Source organism: Triticum aestivum, chromosome 5A, assembly GCF_018294505.1.
Source record: "Triticum aestivum cultivar Chinese Spring chromosome 5A, IWGSC CS RefSeq v2.1, whole genome shotgun sequence".
In the NCBI taxonomy this organism is placed as follows: Eukaryota; Viridiplantae; Streptophyta; class Magnoliopsida; order Poales; family Poaceae; genus Triticum; species Triticum aestivum.
The window spans coordinates 660,379,664-660,393,518 of record NC_057806.1 but is presented as its reverse complement, the minus strand read 5'-3'; positions in this window follow the sequence as shown (position 1 = coordinate 660,393,518).

The following is a 13,855-nucleotide window of genomic DNA, read 5'->3' as shown; positions in this document are numbered from 1 at the left end:
AAAATCCTAATTTTTCTAAAAAACTATATTTTGCATATATACATGAATATATATATACACAGAGAACATATATACACATATATATATAAAGCATATATAAGAAAAAAAGCATATATATGAAAAAATGGTAGATAGGGAGGGCGCCGGCCGGACCAGGAGGACTGTGGGTTCGGCGGGGAGGATGGCGACGGGGCAGTGGGCGCGCGCTCGGGGTAGGGGGCGCGGGCGACGGCGAAGGGGCCGACGCGGGCGGCAGCGAGGGCGGGCCGGGGCGGCACGCGTCGGGGCAGGGATGCGGGCGACGGCGACGGGGGTGGGCCGGGGCGGCGCGCGTTGGGGCAGGGGCACAGGCGACGGCGACGACGGGGGCGGGCCGGGGCGGGCGGCGTCGGGGCAGCCTGGCGGCGTCGGCGTCGTCGGGGGCGGCAACTGCAAGATGAGAGTGAAAATTTCCTAAGTGTGGGCTTATATAGCAGAGCCTTTACTCCCGGTTCGTGGCAGCAACCGGGACTAAAGGTGGGCATTAGTCCCGGTTGGTGCCACCAACCGGGACCAAAGGCCTCTTTTCAGCAGCCCAAAGGGCGGGAAGCGGCGGCCTTTGGTCCCGGTTGGTAGCACCAACCGGGAATAAAGGGGGGCATTGGTCACGGTTCGTGGCACCAACCGTGTCCAATGCCCCCTTTAGTCCCGGTTGGTGCCACCAACCGGGACCAAAGGCCTTGTGCTGCTGCGGCGTCGAAAGTTTAGTCCCACCTCGCTAGTTGAGAGGGGTGCGCAGTGGTTTGTAAGCCCCACTGGCGCACCCCTCTCGAGCTTCTCTCCATTGCAGGCTTATGGGCCTAATTGTCACTGCTATGCCTGTGGGCGTACTGGGCCTCCTGCGGGCCTGAATCCTGGCCCTTGGATGGGTTTCTAGTCGTATTCAGGCCGTGGGGGCCCAGTAGGTGGCACTTTTTTTTGTTTTTTTGTTGCTTTATTTTATTTTCTTTTGTTTTTGCTTCATTTTTTAATTCTTTATGCTTTTAGTTTTAGAAAAATTATAAACTTTTTAATTATTTTATTTTATTTTAATTCTTTTATTTTGTTTCTACTTACAACAAAATACTTATTGTTGGTTTTTTTCCCAGTTTTTTTGTTTTGTTTTCTGCATTATTTATTTTCTTTTGTTTTTTGCTTTATTTTTTATTATTTTTGCTTTTAGTTTTAGAAAAATTATAAACTTTCTGTTAGTGCCATTATTTTTCAAATTTGAAAACACTTTTTTAGTTTTTTTGTTTTCTTTGTTGCTTTATTTATTTTATTTTGTGATTAACTTTACTATAAAAATAATTTTTTCCTGTTTATTTGATTTCTTTTTAGCATTATTTATTTTCTTTTGTTTTTTGCTTTAATTTTTAATTCTGTTTGCTTTCTGTTAGTGCCATTAGTTTTAGAAAAATTATAAACTTTCTGTTAGTGCCATTAGTTTCCAAATTTGAATAGTTAAAATTTGAATTCTTTGAAATTTGTGTGAATCACAAGTTTGTGATTAACTTACTAAAAAATGAGAATAGATGCGCTTATAGAGAAAATTCAACCTAAATTCATAGTAAATTTCTATGAATTTTAGAGAAATTCACTCTGAATTTAGGTTAAACTTTTCTCTATTAGGGCATCTATTTTCACTTTGAGAGGAGCTCAACAAGGCAGAGAGGGAAGGGCTTATAAACCGGTGTGAGCCCCCTTCGGTTGGCGAGGTGGGACTAAACTCTGCCCGCAATGAGGACAAACCCTTTAGTCCCGGTTTGTGGCACAAACCGGGACTAATGGTCATGGGCCAGGGACTATTTGGTAATTTTAGGTTATTTTTAATATCTGTTCTAATCAAAAACAAATATTTTTTATTTTTTGCTATTAAATTCTTTTTGCTATTAATGTGTTGAACAAAAAATACTTTATGAATTTAAGTTGCATAAATTTTATATAAGTTTAGTTTCAAAAATACTAGAGGTTTATAAAAACTTTTTAGTTGATTCCTTTTGCTTTTTTGAGCTATAAGACCCTGAAATTGAAAAGCATTTCAAATGAACTCCGAAAAGGTTGAAAGTTGGCATGGTATCATCATTTCACCCACATAGCATGTCCAACAAAGTTGAGATGGTTACGACAAAAACTGGATGCACTTCGTGTACAAAACGAATAATCTCTTTCGAAGTATCAGGGTTTCGGACGAAAGATCATCTGTTACAAAGGGATTTCATTTTCTTGAACTTATTTGAACTCCATATTTTTTTTGTGTTCAAAATGCACCATTCAAAGACACATCATCAATTTTCAACCCTTTCTGACTTCATTTGTTATTTTTCATGCATTTACTGATTTTTTTGAGCTATAAGACCCTGAAATTGAAAAGCATTTCAAATGAACTCCGAAAAGGTTGAAAGTTGGCATGGTATCATCATTTCACCCACATAGCATGTGCAAAAAAGTTGAGATGGTTACGGCAAAAACTGGATGCACTTCGTGTACAAAACGGACAATCTCTTTCGAAGTATCAGGGTTTCGGACGAAAGATCATCTGTTACAAAGGGATTTCATTTTATTGAACTTATTTGAACTCCATATTTTTTCTGTGTTCAAATTGCACCATTCAAAGCCACATCATCAATTTTCAACCCTTTCTGACTTCATTTGTTATTTTTCATGCATTTACTGATTTTTTTAGCTATAAGACCCTCAAATTGAAAAGCATTTCAAATGAACTCCGAAAAGGTTGAAAGTTGGCATGGTATCATCATTTCACCCACATAGCATGTGCAACAAAGTTGAGATGGTTATGGCAAAAACTGGATGCACTTCGTGTACAAAACGGACAATCTCTTTCGAAGTATCAGGGTTTCGGACAAAAGATCATCTGTTACAAAGGGATTTCATTTTCTTGAACTTATTTGAACTCCATATTTTTTCTGTGTTCAAAATGCACCATTCAAAGCCACATCATCAATTTTCAACCCTTTCTAACTTCATTTGTTATTTCTCATGCATTTACTAATTTTTTTGAGCTATAAGACCCTGAAATTGAAAAGCATTTCAAATGAACTCCGAAAAGGTTGAAAGTTGGCATGGTATCATCATTTCACACAAATAGCATGTGCAATAAAGTTGAGATGGTTACGGCAAAAACTGGATGCACTTCGTGTACAAAACGGACAATCTCTTTCGAAGTATCAGGGTTTCGGACGAAAGATCATCTGTTACAAAGTTGGCATGGTATCATCATAATAGTTGCGGGAGAAAGTCTTCACTTTTTCTTCGCTTGTGTCATTTGCTTATTGCACCGTAACCATGGATAATCTTCATCATTTATCAGGATGCTTGGGTCAGCCTTGACATTGAAGGGAGGAATTTCATGAAACTTTTCATAATCTTCAGACATGTCTGTCTTGCCATCCACTCCCAGGATGTCCCTTTTTCCTGAAAGAACTATGTGGCGCTTTGGCTCATCGTATGATGTATTCGCTTCCTTATCTTTTCTTTTTCTCGGTTTGATAGACATGTCCTTCACATAGATAACCTGTGCCACATCATTGGCTAGGACGAACGGTTCGTCAGTGTACCCAAGATTTTTTAGATCCGCTGTTGTCATTCCGTACTGTGGGTCTACCTATACCCCGCTGCCTGATAGATTGACCCATTTGCACTTAAACAAAGGGACCTTAAAATCAGGTCCGTAGTCGAGTTCCCATATGTCCACTATGTAACCATAATATGTGTCCTTTCCGCTCTCGGTTGCTGCATCAAAGCGGACACCGCTGTTTTGGTTGGTGCTCTTTTGATCTTGGGCGATCGTGTAAAATGTATTCTCATTTATCTCGTATCCTTTGTAAGTCAATACAATCAAAGATGGTCCCCTGGACAACAAGTACAACTCATCACAAACAGTGTTGTCACCTCTGAGACGTGTTTTCAACCAACTGCTGAAAGTCCTGATGTGTTCACATGTAATCCAGTCGTCGCACTGCTCCGGGTGTTTGGAGTGCAGACTGTTCTTGTGTTCATCGACATACGGGGTCACCAAGGTAGATTTCTGTAGAACTGTGTAGTGTGCTTGAGACCAAGAATATCCGTCCCTGCATATTATTGAGTCACTTCCAAGAGTGCCTTTTCCAGTCAGTCTCCCCTCATACCGCGATTTAGGGAGACCTATCTTCTTAAGGCCAGGAATGAAGTCAACACAAAACCCGATAACATCCTCTGTTTGATGGCCCATGGAGATGCTTCCTTCTAGCCTAGCATGGTTACGGACATATTTCTCTAGGACTCCCATGAACCTCTCAATGGGGAACATATTGTGTAGAAATACGGGCCCCAGGATGACAATCTCGTCGACTAGATGAACTAGGACATGCGTCATGATATTGAAGAAGGATGGTGGGAACACCAACTCGAAACTGGCAAGACATTGCGCCACATCACTCCTTAGCCTTGGTACGATTTCTGGATCGATCACCTTCTGAGAGATTGCATTGAGGAATGCACATAGCTTCACAATGGCTAATCGGACGTTTTCCAGTAGAAGCCCCCTCAATGCAACCGGAAGCAGTTGCGTCATAATCACGTGGCAGTCATGGGACTTTAGGTTCTGAAACTTTTTCTCTGGCATATTTATTATTCCCTTTATATTCGACGAGAAGCCAGTCGTGACCTTCATACTGAGCAGGCATTCAAAGAAGATTTCTTTCTCTTCTTTCGCAAGAGCGTAGCTGGCAGGACCTTTATAGTGCTTCAGAGGCATGCCGTCTTTTTCGTGCAAACGTTGCAGGTCCTCCCGTGCCTCAGGTGTATCTTTTGTCTTCCCATACACGCCCAAGAAGCCTAGCAGGTTCACGCAAAGGTTCTTCGTCACGTGCATCACGTCGATTGAAGAGCGGACCTCTAGGTCTTTCCAGTAGGGTAGGTCCCAAAATATAGATTTCTTCTTCCACATGGGTGCGTGTCCCTCAGCGTCATTCGGAATAGCTAGTCCACCGGGACCCTTTCCAAAGATTACGTGTAAATCATTGACCATAGCAAGTACGTGATCACCGGTACGCATGGCGGGCTTCTTCTGGTGATCTGCCTCGCCTTTGAAATGCTTGCCTTTCTTTCGACATTGATGGTTGGTCGGAAGAAATCGACGATGGCCCAGGTACACATTCTTCCTATATTTGTCTAGGTATATACTTTCAGTGTCATCTAAACAGTGCGTGCATGCGTGGTATCCTTTGTTTGTCTGTCCTGAAAGGTTACTGAGAGCGGGCCAATCGTTGATGGTCACGAACAGCAACGCCTTAAGGTTAAATTCCTCCTGTCTGTGCTCATCCCACGTATGTACACCATTTCCATTCCACAACTGTAAAAGTTCTTCAACTAATGGCCTTAGGTACACATCAATGTCGTTTCCGGGTTGCTTAGGGCCTTGGATGAGAACTGGCATCATAATGAACTTCCGCTTCATGCACATCCAAGGAGGAAGGTTATACATACATAGAGTCACGGGCCAGGTGCTGTGATTGCTGCTCTGCTCCCCGAAAGGATTAATGCCATCCTCGCTTAAAGCAAACCATACATTCCTTGGGTCCTTTGCAAACTCATCCCAGTACTTTCTCTCGATTTTCTCCACTGCGACCCGTCAGCGGGTGCTCTCAAATTCCCATCTTTCTTTCGGTTCTCACTGTGCCATCGCATCAACTTGGCATGCTCTTCATTTCTGAACAGACGTTTCAACCGTGGTATTATAGGAGCATACCACATCACCTTCGTAGGAACCCTCTTCCTGGGGGGCTCGCCGTCAACATCACCAGGGTCATCTTGTCTGATCTTATACCGCAATGCACCGCATACCGGGCATGCGTTCAGATCCTTGTATGCATCGCGGTAGAGGATGCAGTCATTAGGGCATGCATGTATCTTCTCCACCTCCAATCCTAGAGGGCATACAACCTTCTTTGCTGCGTATGTACTGTCGGGCAATTCGTTATCCTTTGGAAGCTTCTTCAATATTTTCAGTAGCTTCTCAAATCCTTTGTCAGCCACATCATTCTCTGCCTTCCACTGCAGCAATTCCAGTACGGTACCGAGCTTTGTGTTGCCGTCTTCGCAATTGGGGTACAACCCTTTTTTTGTGATCCTCTAACATGCGATCGAACTTCAGCTTCTCCTTTTGACTTTCGCATTGCGTCCTTGCATCGACAATGACCCGGCGGAGATCATCATCATCAGGCACATAGTCTGGTTCCTCTTGATCTTCAGCAGCTTCACCCGTTGCAGCATCATTGGGCATATCGTCTGGTTCCTCTTGATCTTCACCAGCTCCCCCCGTTGCAGCATCACCGTATTCAGGGGGCACATAGTTGTCATCGTACTCTTCTTCTTCGCCGTCTTCCATGATAACCCCTATTTCTTCGTGCCTCGTCCAAACATTATAGTGTGGCATGAAACCCTTGTAAAGCAGGTGGGAGTGAAGGATTTGACGGTTAGAGTAAGACCTCGTATTCCCACATTTAGTGCATGGACAACACATAAAACCATTCTGCTTGTTTGCCTCAGCCGCATCGAGAAACTCATGCACGCCCTTAATGTACTCGCAGGTGTGTCTGTCACTGTACATCCATTGCCGGTTCATCTATGTGCAGTATATATAATTAGGTGTCCAAATTAATAGAAGTTCATCATCACATTAAAACCAAAGTGCATACATAGTTCTCATCTAACAACATATAGCTCTCCAGAGCATCTAATTAATTAAACCATACATTGAAACTATGTAAAACATTTCAATGCGAAAACAAATGCGATCATAATCGCAACCAAGGTAACAATTGATCCAACAGCATAATGATACCAAGCCTCGGTATGAATGGCATATTTTCTAATCTTTCTAATCTTCAAGCGCATTGCATCCATCTTGATCTTGTGATCATCGACGACATCCGCAACATGCAACTCCAATATCATCTTCTCCTCCTCAATTTTTTTATTTTTTCCTTCAACAAATTGTTTTCTTCTTCAATGAAATTTAACCTCTCTACAATAGGGCCGGTTGGCATTTCTGATTCACATGCATCCTACATAAATAAAATCTATGTCACGTTGGTCGGCATAATTTTCATAAACAATAAATGAGCCAATAGTTATAAAGATAATATATATACCACATCCGAATCATAGACAGGACGAGGGCCGACGGGGGCGGATACCAAAACCATCACACTATATAAGATGCAATAATAAAAGTAAGAAAATAATACAAGTATCTATGTAAACATACAAGTAAGAATATTTTTCCTTTCAGAAAGAAGATAAGAACAAGAGGCTCACCATGGTGGTGCCGGCGATGAGCTCGGCGCAGGTGATCGACGGCGGTGAAGACGGGGACGGGGCGTGACGGACCGCTAAACCTAGACAAATATTGTGGAAAATGGAGCTTGGAGGTCGAGCTTGGAGAGGAGAAAGCTTAAGTAGTGTCGCTCAGGCATTCCATCGAACACCTTGTGTGCATAGGAGGTGAGCTAGAGCACCACCAAGCCCTCTCCCCCTCGGCCAGAAAAAAACAGAGCAGTGTGCTCTGCTCTTACGCGAGGGGGTATATATAGGCGCTTCATTGGTCCCGGTTGGTGGCATGAACCGGGACTAAAGAGGAGCCTTTGGTCCCGGTTCAAGCCACCAACCGGGACCAATGGTGGTGGGCCAGGAGCGAGGCCCATTGGTCCCGGTTCATCCCACCAACCGGGACCAAAAGGTCCAGATGAACCGGGACCAATGGCCCACGTGGCCCGGACGGCCCCTGGGCTCACGAACCGGGACCAATGCCCCCATTAGTCCCGGTTCTGGACTGAACCGGGACTAATGGGCTGACCCGGCCTGGACCAAAGCCTTGTTTTCTACTAGTGTGTGAGGTGTTGCTGAGTTGACATTCCTTTTTTTCAATTGGTTGTGAATCTATATAGAAGATATGTGTGTGAAATTGTACAGTCATAATAAGGCAAGTAATGATGCGCTGTTAGTAAATTTTCAATTGTAAATACCTCTTCCCACATAGCATTTGTGTGATATACTCCTCTATTACAGTTTGCACTGAAAAGAAACAAAGAAATTGAACAAATGTTCAATAGAAACTACTATCAAATCTAAAGTTAATTCACTGAGAAGAGTATGAGGAGACGTTATATACATGCTACTTATTTCATTGGGAGGAGCATGATGCGCTACAAAAAAAAGACACATCCGTGACATTTTGGGCAGAACAAATTTTTTCCCTGTCATGCTTATGACACTTCTATGATGATAATTGTGAAAAAACCCGGTATCATCATAGATGTGGTGGGCTCCTACTTCTATGACAAAAAATCATGACAGAAAATGGGCTTTTCGTCCTGGGCGGGCCGGAGACGTAGCTGCATGACATTCTTTGAGCCGTCCATGATAGAGAAAACCGTGGTAGAAGCGAGAGCGAGGAAAATATCGGAGTAGTTCCCGGTTACGCTGGGTGGTCGGGGGCCGAGCGATGCACGTTTCTCTCGTACGTACGCGCGTGTGTGCGAGGCGTTGGGCTCTAACTGAACTCGAGCGAGGCGTTGGGCTCTAACTGAAACCGAACGATTGCACTGCAGGCTACGCGTTACCGAAGCCGAGCAATCGATCGATCCCTTGCTGTTAACTTAACACGATCGAGCGATTCCTTTTCTACTGCTGCTAACTAAATCCGATCGATGCTGCCTCTGGATGAACAGTGAGCATTGTTGGGGGTTTGGATGAACAGTTCCCGGTGGGGGTTGGATGAACAGGAACACGTGGTAGTAGAGGCCGTTGCCGCTGGATGAACAGGACCCCACGGAGGGCTGGATGAACAGGACCCCGTGGAGGGCTGGATGAACAGTAGCCGATGGAGGGTTGGATGAATAGTAGCCCGTGGAGGGGTGGTTGAACAGGACCCCCGTGGAGAGGGCTGGTTGAACAGTAGCCGGTGGAGAAGCGCGCAGTGGAGGCTGGATGAACAGGGGCCCGTGGATGAATAGTCGCATGTGGAGGCTGGAGGAGGTCGACGGTGGATGAACAGTAGCCCGTGGAGGGTGGAGGAGGTCGACGGTGGAGATGAACAGTATCTCGTGGAGTCCCGTTTTGCGGTACGCCACACCCCTCCCGATGAACAGGACCCCCGTTTCGACCGTAGCGCTCCAATACAAGTCCGTTTCCTCCATTTTGCGGTACGCCACACCCCTCCTGATCAACAGGACCCCGTTTCGACCGTAGGAGGTTCGTTTCCTCCATTTTGCAGTACGCTAGACCCCTCCCAATGAACAGGATCCCGTTTCAACCATGGCTGGTCGAACACAAGGCCGTTTCCTCCGTTCTGCGGTACGCCAGGCCTCCTTTCCATCGGATGTTCCGTCCAAGCCGGTTGGCTCCCGATGAACAGCACGCGTTCCGTTGCCTCCCGATGAAAACGACGCATTCCGTTGCCTCCCCATGAACACGACGACTACGCAATTTCTCCGTTTCGACCCAGCCACGGCCATGTACACGAGCCCTGGCCGTACGTATGCGCGAGTAGGCGTTCGAGACCCCGCCCGTATGTACGTACGTGGTTGTATTTACTTTCTTGCACCCTGGCCGTGGTACGTACGTGTACATGCTACGTGTGCGCCTCTACTACCACACGTGCACGCCTCTACATCGACCAGTATGTATGTACATGTTCGTGGCCAGAATGACAATGCTATGTACGGTTCGACGGGTGGGTCCCGACTGTCAGGCACTTCCTTGCGTGCGAAGATGTAGGTGGTGGGTCCCAACAGTCAGGGGGGCGAATCATTTTTTCCCGTAATATGGACGCACTTCCTTGCGTGCGAAGATATAGCTAGTGGGTCCCAACAGTCAGGGGGGAAACATTTTTTTCAAGAAATACGGTGGCCCGTCCGATGGGTCCTTGCTGTTAGGTGGAGGAATCATTAGTTTCCGCGAAATAAGGAGGCACTTCCTTGCTGCGGCCGCGAACCCAGCTGTCAACCTCTCCATGTACAGTACTCTTCTGATGGAAGTCATTCCTTGACCACGTTCACCATGCCGCGGCGAGAGCACTAGGATAGTGGGCGACTGCAAGGCCTAGGAAGGGGACGACGCGGAGCCAGGGAAGACGCAGTAGTGGATGCCCACGCGGAGAGGAGTACAAGGGTTCACTGGTTCGGTTGTGGTGTGAGGCTGTCGTCGCCGCAGGGCCTAGCCAACGGTGGGAGTAGTAGGGGACGGTGAGGCCTCCGCGGCATCACAACCGGCCACGGGAAGCAGGAGCACGCGGCACGACCGGCGCTGGTTTGGGCGGCTGGAGCAACAAGACCAGAGGTTGAAGAAGCACTACCACCGTTGGATGGACATCGTACGGTCATTGGAGCTAGAATCGTTCATATTGACTAAGTTGACAAAGCCCTCCGTCCTCGTCAACTTAGTAGGCCCACACGTCATCCTCCCACTATGGTGGGTCCCAGCTAGCAGGGGGTATTCATTTTTTTGTGTAATAAGGAGGCACTTCCTTGCATGCGAAGATATAGCTGGTGGGTCCGACCTGTCAGCGGGGGGAACATTTTTTCGCGAAATGAAAAGGCCCTTCCGGTGGGTCCCAGCTGTCAGGTGGAGGAATCATTATTTTGCGCGTAATAAGGAGACATTTCCTTGCATGCGGCCGTGGACCCAGCCGTCAGCCTCTCCACGCATAGTCTACTTCCGATGGATGTCGTTCGTTCACCATGTTGACTACTCCGCGCCGAGCGCATCCAAGGTGGTGGACAACGGCGAGGCCCCGGACAGCAATGAGCCGGAGATGGGAAGACGCGGGAGTAGAGTCACAGACGGAGAGGTGTACGAGGGTTAACTGGTTCTGGTGCGGTGTGGTTCGACAGTCGATGGAGAAGAACAGGAGGTGTGAAGGGATGGTGGGATGGCCTGGACAACGGTGGGGTAGCGCTTCACAGTGAAGCGTGCTAAGCAGAGCTGCTAGCAGCAGGAGGAGGGAGCAGGTGGTCCCGGCGGCGCTAGAGGAAGAAGACGAGAGATTGAAGATGGATGTCGGTCGTTGGATGTAAATCCAACGGCTAACGATGTCAGAATCATTTGTTGACTAAGTTGACAACGACTTGCGTTGGCTTCGACCTATTGGCCCATATTTCAGCCTCCAAAAATGTGGCACGTATTCAACCCATTTTTTCAAAATTTATAGTCCATTTGATCTCATTTTTTTAGAATTACAGTTCATTTGCTGGGCTGGGTGAACAAATATTGTAGCGTCCATGTGGCCCATTTATTTTTCTCTTAAAAAATTACAGGCCATTTGCACTTTCTTGAAATACATGATTTTGCTGGGCTGATTCTAATTATAATGTTGGGTTGGGCGCATCAATGTTATCAAAAAATAAACAGGGGCTGAGCATTTTGTTATAAATATATTTAAATAATAAATGAATTATTATTACATTGGTCCTTAAATCTTACCAAGCTTTTGTACACAATCACCAGGATTTTCGTTGCCAAAAAATCCAGTATTTTATTGTTAAGAAATTATTTTTATAAGTTAATAAGATGTGGGATATTGTTTTCTTACATATGTAAGTATCTGTTAAATATATGATGACAATAACAATAATATATAATAACATATAAAATAATTGAAATATATATAATATAGTTAGAAGAGAAACAAAAGTTGGGCCAGGCATTCTGTCGGTGTACAAAAAGAGGGGTACACTTTTTGTACCCCTATAACTGTGCACGGGCAGTCTGAGCCACGGGCACCACCACACCACGTAAGGCAAGGGAGGTGAGCCAGGGTAAGACCGAAGCTCAAGAGAACTAGAACGACGCCAAGGCCAAGACCACGAAGAGCAAAGGGGACGAAGCAGACTCCCCCGACAAGATCCTTGCCAGGAGACAGTTCTAGCAGCCCCGTCAACACCCTTGCCGCGGCAACTCGTCCCGCGCCTACGGAGAAAATCACCCTTGAGTCCACTACCCCCAAAAGGCCCTTGCCGAGGACACCCACAGGGCCACCATCAGGCCCACGCTGACGAAACCTCCAGCACCGCATGCATGCAGCTGCCGACCCAACCAGCTGGGCAGGCACCTGCGTGGCGGCATGCAGATCTTCGTGAAGACCCACCACTGCGCCACCTCAGCTACCTGCCTACCTACGTGACATCTCAAGCATCGCTGGCCAGGGCGCGTGTCGACACAAGAAGGAGCGGCGACGGACGAGACAGATCTCTCCCCCGTCCCCGATAAACAAAGGACACCTAAGCAAGACGCATTAAATGCGCCTTGTCATGTAATGCGAGGGATAACCTCGCATCAGTGTACCCTTTCCACCTCTTGTGTGCCACTGTGGCCACCCCTTTTTCTATAAAAGGAGGCCCGAGGCGACCAGGAGAAGGATTCGGCTTTTTGGAGCTCCTCACGCCCCATAGCTAGCTCAAGAACACAGATATACAATCCACCAAAGTAGGAGTAGGGTTTCATGCATCCTCGCGGCCCGAACCTGGATAAACGAACCGTGTGCTACCTGTTAGATCCTCTCTTCTCACGACCCCGCGCCCTGCGAACCACAGTAGGGATTCTTGTGATCCCATAGGTGTCGTTCCCACCGACATCCTTGGCGCACCAGGTAGGGGGCGCAGTTGTGAGAATCAGCTCTAGCAATCAGCCCAGCACTCCTTCGTCTTCGTGGCCCTTGGAGAAGAAAGGAGGCCAGAAGATCGGCACTCGAGCGATTGCAAACCGAACGGCGGTGAAGAACGGGATGCCTAATCCCGGCGCTGGCCTTCCACCCTCTTGATTTCGTCGATGCTGCTGATGACGGGCTTGATGCGCTCCTTGAGCACCATGAGGTCAATACCGTCCGGCAAGCTATCCATCGCGGCACCGAAGTCGAGGTCGGGGTTCCAGTACACCATCTTGGTGAGGACCTTGGTCATGACCCCACGGCAAAGTCACCGGGCTTCCTCGGCCAACGTGGCCACTCTGCTGGAGTGAAGATAAGCCAAGGCTCCAAGGACGCCCTCAAAGAACAGAGTCAGCTTGGTGTTGACGGTCCCGCTACGCTCAGGGGCATACCTCACGTTTGGCATCCCCATGGTGGCCAACTGCGAGGTGACCCTGCCGGCGACGTCCTCCAGACGGCTGATCCATCTGTTCTCGCCCGCCACATATTCCTGGTGGGAGGTGGCCTTGTTCGCCCACAGCTGCTTCTCCTCCTCCAGACTCCTGGTCAAGATCTCCTCCCGAGCCCTGCTCTCCGACAACATCTTCTCAAGATCCTCCAGCTTCAGCTTGAGATCTCTGATGGAGTTTTGCGCTTCGGAGAGCTCCCCAGTCCTGCTGATGACCGCTCCTTGCGCCTCCACCAAGGCGATGTTGAGCGTGCTCTTCTCGTTGGACAACTTGAGGGCCTGCTCCTTCAGCTCGTCCCGCTCCACCTCCAACTCCCTTATGTTGCCGACATGGGCCAGAGCCTAGGCATCGAGTGCCTCCTTGTGCCTCTCCTCTAGCTCGCGAGTCTGCCGCGCGACAAGGGCCTCGAGCTCCTCATCCTTGCCACGGAGCGCTGCGGCAAGCTTCGCCTCACGCACGGTGAAGTCCTCTTCCTGGGAATCCAGTGCGGCTTGATGCTGGTTCCAGACGGCCTCGGCTGCGGCAGCCAAGTTTGCCGTCTTTTCCTGGGCCTTCTCGATGTCAGCCATCTTCATGGTGAGCTCGACATTGCGCTTGGCCAATTCCTCCTGAAAGGCCCTCTGCTCCTCGCGAGTCTGTGGAACTAGGTCTGCGTCTCAGCAACGCGCGCCTTGAAATCCAC